Consider the following 6,000-nt stretch of genomic DNA (forward strand, 5'->3'; position numbering starts at 1 on the left):
GCACTTAGATCAGTATCGGCTGCTCTGGGAACACAACTCACAATGTTGGGCACCAGCAGGCTCCAAGAAAGCTGATGATAAGATGGAACTTGGATTTAGATCATCCACTGCCCAGCTAGCGGGGAGGATGAGCATCGGCAGGAGGCAGAGCTAGCGCAAGGTAGCAGTGAAATCCTTGAACTCTGATTGATGGTGAACTGGAAAAGTGTTCCGGTGGGAGGGAATGTACTAGAAGGTGTGATAGCAGGTGTGTGAGAACTGTGGAGGCAGCCTTTGCTGGGGATAATTGACACTTTGAAGAATAGTGAAGTATTGAAAAAGAATAATCGGCAATTAAGAACTTGGCGTTCAAACCAAAAGACCTCCTTGGGAACACATAAAGTGTGGTGATATTTGGTTTATGCTCTAACAAATACAGAGATCAGAGGGCAGAGCTAGCCGCTAGTTAACCATAGACACCAGGCCGGGGAGGCACACACCTTTAATCTCAGCACTTGGGAGGAGGAAACAGGAAACGGTATGACTGGACGGAGATAGGAAGTAATAAGTGGGGGGAGCAGAGACAGATGCTCACCCCCCTGTCAGGCTGAGGAGTTGTTGAGGGGAGAGGTGGCTGTGACTTGCTCTTTTTTCTCTCTGATCTTTCAGCATTTACCCCGATAATCTGGCTCTGGGTTTTTATTATTATAGACCAATTAGGATTCATGCTCCAATAAAGAGACTCATTTCTTGCACCTGGAAGGAAAAGGGTGCTGGAGCTAAGGATGGACTTAGGGACATAATCGTCAGAGCGGCAGAGGCTGCACTTTCAACTACATGTCTTCCTCTGCACAATGCCAGGAAGGACGGTGGAAATTCAGAGCCTGCTTACCAAAAGTGCCCACGACCTCTCGAAGCAGGAAGCAGGTTCTGTTGGGTGAGAGAGCAAAGAGAACTCCACAGCAGCCATCAAGGACACCTACATAGACAAGAAGCACCTTTCACTGACTCCGTCTGAGGCTGGCTCCCCTCTGGCGTATGAAGACGCACAGGACCACTGTCATCCGTGGGCACCATCTCTGGTACATCCATAAGTACAGTCACTTCGAGATATGCTACAAGAATGTGTCCGTGCACCTGTTCCCGTTTTAGGGATGTGCAGCTCAGCAATGTCACCATGGCCCCAGAGAAAGACGGCACACTTCCGTGTGCTCAAGGTCACCGAGGTCACTGGGACCAAGAAGCAATTTCGAAAGTTCTGAGAGAAAGCAGGCCAAGTCCCCAGAACACGATACAGTTATTTTCTAACTTACAGGGATTAAAAAAAAAAAAAAAGCAGATGGATCTATGCCAAGGCCAGGGACCTGGTGGAGAAACAATGGGCCTCTTTGGAGACAGAAGGCTGTCAAGGCCAGTTTATGTTTAGGCAACATGGTGCTGATATAGGTGTTTGGTGTGAGTCAGCTAACATGTAGCTGACACTGGACGTGGGACAGTGGACGATGCCTTGGCACAAAATGGCTGGCCCTGGATGTCTGGGGAACCCCAAAATAAACAGTGATTTAATATGTTATTATTATTTTTTTTTTTTGGCAGAATGACACTTTTGCGTGATTCTGAATGAATGACCTTGAGGTTGGAGGCCGTGGGTCTTTTGCTTCTATCTTTGCCAGCCTGCCGGCATGTTCTTTTCTGGGGGCCTGGGGGCCTCCATCTTTGTAGCCTGTGTGCTGGCCTGTGTGTGTGCCTGTGCCTGCCTGTGTCCAGCTCCTGTGTCATTGTATACCTGAGTGCCTACATGTCACTGCCGGCCTCGCAGTTCTTTTGGGGGATAAGGACGTGTTACCTGCTGGCAGCTCCTCCAGTCTCTTTAACCTTCGAAGCTCCCATGATCCTCCCCCTTTCCTCAGCATCTGAGCACGGACCTCACAGCCTCTGATACATGGGATGTGAGTGTCTCAGTGGATTTCCCTAGAGATCCCATATCCCCAGATTACTTTGAGCCTGTGGAAGCTACCTCTCTCCAGTAAGGACTAGCACTCTCCTTGCTTAAAGACGACGCCCCTGCATGACCACGTGCCTTCCTAACCATGAGACCAATAACTAGGGTAACATAACAACATACCCGAACCAGAGGCAAGCCTGGGCCTGACAAGGAAGGACAGGGCTTCTACAGAGGAGCTGCAGAGCCTAACACTATACATCAGTAGCTGTTGGGAGAGCACGTGTTAGGACAATAGTCTGAAGGTCTGGGATCAACAGGACCCAGGGGGAAAAACGGGAAACGAAGAAAGAGTTGTCCATTTGGGACCCATCTCAGGATGGCAACAGAACTTTCTAAGAAGGGTCTTAGAAACCTGAAGAAACATATGGTCCATATAGCAGAGGTAGAAATGTCAGAATTCCCACAGCAGACAATGAGAGAGGAGAGCAAAAGGTAGAGGATCGGGTCGTTAGCATCTACACAGGACACGAAGCAGGAAAGCCTGCCAGACGATGCGATTACATGCAGATCCAGAGGGTACCCAGGCAATATGAGATGCTGATGGAGGCGGGAGGGAGAAGGTACCAGCATCAACTAGAGTCTGTAGCCAGAGCTGTGAGTGGAGATGCCACCACCGAACAAGGTTCACAGATAACAATGGAGTGATAGGACCCGGAAACAATAAGGAACAGATATGACACTATGCTCTCGGAAGCCAGGTGAATGCAATTATCATAATGAGCAGCAAGCCTGAAGTGGCAGCCAGGGGACCCTGACCCTCAGAGAGTAGCATGTAGTTAACAAAACACAGACAGAATAATTGGGCAAAGAGGGTCTGCTCAGTCAGTATAAGAAAATGAAATCCAGAATGGATGACCAGGAAGCCAAGGACAGACATCCCAGTGAAAAATTAAGCTGTCTTCCAAAGTTAAGCTCTGCCTGGTTTCCTAATATAATCTGGTTTTCAGATCCAGAGCCTGTGAATAAAGAGATCTGATCCCCATCAGGTAGTACCCACTGACACCACGGTAATGGTCGGGGACAGTTTTCAGGTCTTCCCTAAAGGGAACTATGGTCATTTATTTGTTAATCAGATGTTAGAAAAATAAACACAAAAGAATATTTTTCCCGGGACTCTTGGATGTGGGGATCTTGGCTGAAACCCCAGGACTAAAACGTCATCACGAGACCCCTTTCAAAGGCATGCACATGGTGCCAGCTAGTAACTGTAGCTTGGCCCAGGTCTGGCCCACAGCTACTCACTCTGTCTCTGGACTTGCCAGATAATCATTTTTCCTATGTTAAACATATAATTAACATGGATATGGGGCCAGCAAGATAGCTCCGCGAATAAAGGCATTTGCCACCAAGATGGCTAACCTGAGTTCCATTCCAGGACTCATGTGGTGGAAAGAGAAAGGAGAGAAGCAACTCCTGTAAGTTATCTTCTGACCTCCACACGTGCCCCATGGTTCATGCACACGCGCGCGCGCGCGCGCGCGCGCGCGCGCACACACACACACACACACACACACACACACACACACACACTGTATGCCTTCGTTTCCTAGTTATGATGGTGTAAAGGCCAAGTGGAAGCGTCTGAAGTTCTGTACCACTCTTTCCCCCAGGTGCCAAGGTATCAAATCAAAAGCTGAACTGCACTCCTGGGAAAGACAGCAATTCATAACACGTAATTACAAAAGTAATTGAGAAAGACCTAAGGGATGCAGGCTGGTGGTCCTCATCGCATCTCCGTTTAATCATCCATCTGAAGCCTGTGAAAGTCAGACCCGGAGAATGACAACCGAGTGCCACAGTCAAGCCAGAAGCAGCTCCACAGTAGCTGCTGTGCCTGGTGTGGTGCCTGGTGTGGTGCCTGGTGTGGAGCCTTTGCTAGAGCAAACACAAATATCCTCAGGTATGAACATCCCGGGCCGATAGGTGCACTCTGTTCCATCAGAACAGTTGATTTCACTGGGAACACAGCATTCTGCATGGACAATCTGGGCCCAGGGTTATGTTAATGCTCTTCCTCTTGGCATGATACAGCCCCAAGAGACTTGGACCGGCTGGATACTGATGACATCATGCTCGCTGAACCATCCGAGCAAGAAGAGACTAGTGATCTTGAGGCTTTTGGAACACGTTCATTCCAGAGAGTGGAAGAAAAATCTCCATGAAGAATTAGAAGTTAGGGGTGGAGGGATGGCTCAGAGGTAAAGGACACACACTGCTCTTCCAGAGGACCTGAGTGCAGTTCCTGACACCCATGGCAGGTGACTTACAACTGCTCTTACCTGAATGCTCACACACATCCACATAATTGAAAGTACATAAATCTTTGGGGCTAGAGAAACTGGCTCAATGGTTAGAGCACCTGCTGCTCTGGCAGAGGACCTGGGTTTTGTTCCCAGTACCCACACAGTGGCTCACAACCGTCTGAAACTCCAGTTCCTAGGATCTGATGCCTCTTCTGGCCTCCTCAGGCACTGGATACACACGGTACACAGACATACATGTAGACAAAACACCCATGTATATAAAATAAAAATAAATCTTTAAAAAGAATCAGAGATCTGCCCTATCTGTATCATTTTTATGGGTCCAATGGACTAGAGCACATGGTGACTTCCCTCTAAAGTAAGACATACATGATTGGCTCCTGCAGTTACTGTCCTTAAGAAGGAAGCCCTCCAGGTGGTGGTGGCCGTGCATGCTTTTAATCTCAGCACTCAGGAGGCAGAGCCAGGCGGATCTCTGTGAGTTCGAGGCCAGCCTAGGCTACAGAGTGAGTTCCAGGAAAGGTGCAAAGCAAAGCTACACAGAGAAACCCTGTCTCTGGGGAAAAGAAAAAAAAAAAAAAAAAAGGAAGGAAGGAAGTCCAATACATACTAGACCCCTTAGATTTCTAGAGACAGCATATTCCAAATATTCCAAACTATCATTTTGGGGCTATCATTTTGTTCAAGGTAACTTGAAATCCTGCCAGTATTAAATGGAACCAGGAACAGTAAAGGGTTCTGCTGCATATGCAGGCCACAGTGCAAACATCTCTGATGCCTGGGCCACGTGATCTGGTGATTTGTATGTACGGTAGTGGAGACATCAGTGTTCAGAAAAGATGTCACGTAGAATTTATGACAGTTTCCAAAGAGAGAACTACAATGCAGAGTTCCAGTGTTCTGAAGCAAGAGCATGGCAGGTGTGAAACTAAATATCTTCCTAGAAAATCTTGGCATGCTGCTGGGGCCTGATAGAGAAGAGCACGGAACCATTGGGCAAGTACTCCGCCAGGCAGAACTGCTCGCCATCAGCTGGCTCTATCAGGGCTGTGGAGTGATGAGGTCATACGGACCAGCAGCAAGTCCAGGATCAACCACAGGCCAGGCTGAAGGACACAGAGAGAGCTGCGTGACCCACTGTGTCATCATCCATAATCACTTCCAGGTCTCTTCCTTAGCTTACACGAATGGCTCCTTACAAATCTCTGGATAATTGGTTCTTGCCTTGAACCTGAGTCTGGTCCGGGGATGGCTTCGTAAGCCAGTGCAAATTGAAGATGGATTGTTGCTGTACGACACTGTCATTCAAGGGTGACATAGAAAGTTGATGGTGAGCCACAGATCCCATTGACGTGCAGACAGACCTTCAGGCAGAGCGAACCTGTCATCCAATTTGTGTGGGAGGAAAAAGTGGCTTTGGTTTAGAACAAATAAGGACTTATTTTGTGGTGCTGACTGGCTTGATCGGCGCCCTTGAAAGATTTTGGAGACCAAGACAAAAGTGTATGTCAGAGGTTCCTGGATGGGCGTGTGGGAGCAGGCATATAGTGCAAAGGTCACGGTAGCTGTTAACGCCCACGAGATAGTACCAACAACCAGGCTGCAAAGATGATGTGGCTAGAGTGAGCTAGAGCGCCTCTGTCGCTGGCTGCTCCACTGCGGGCTAAAGGACATATAAACACAGTGACCGTGACAGGAGGGATGGAAGCTGTCCGTGGGCCGGCAGCATGGCTTCCCCCTCACCGAGGCTGG

Source organism: Peromyscus maniculatus, chromosome 11 (genome assembly GCF_049852395.1).
Source record: "Peromyscus maniculatus bairdii isolate BWxNUB_F1_BW_parent chromosome 11, HU_Pman_BW_mat_3.1, whole genome shotgun sequence".
NCBI lineage: Eukaryota > Metazoa > Chordata > Mammalia > Rodentia > Cricetidae > Peromyscus > Peromyscus maniculatus.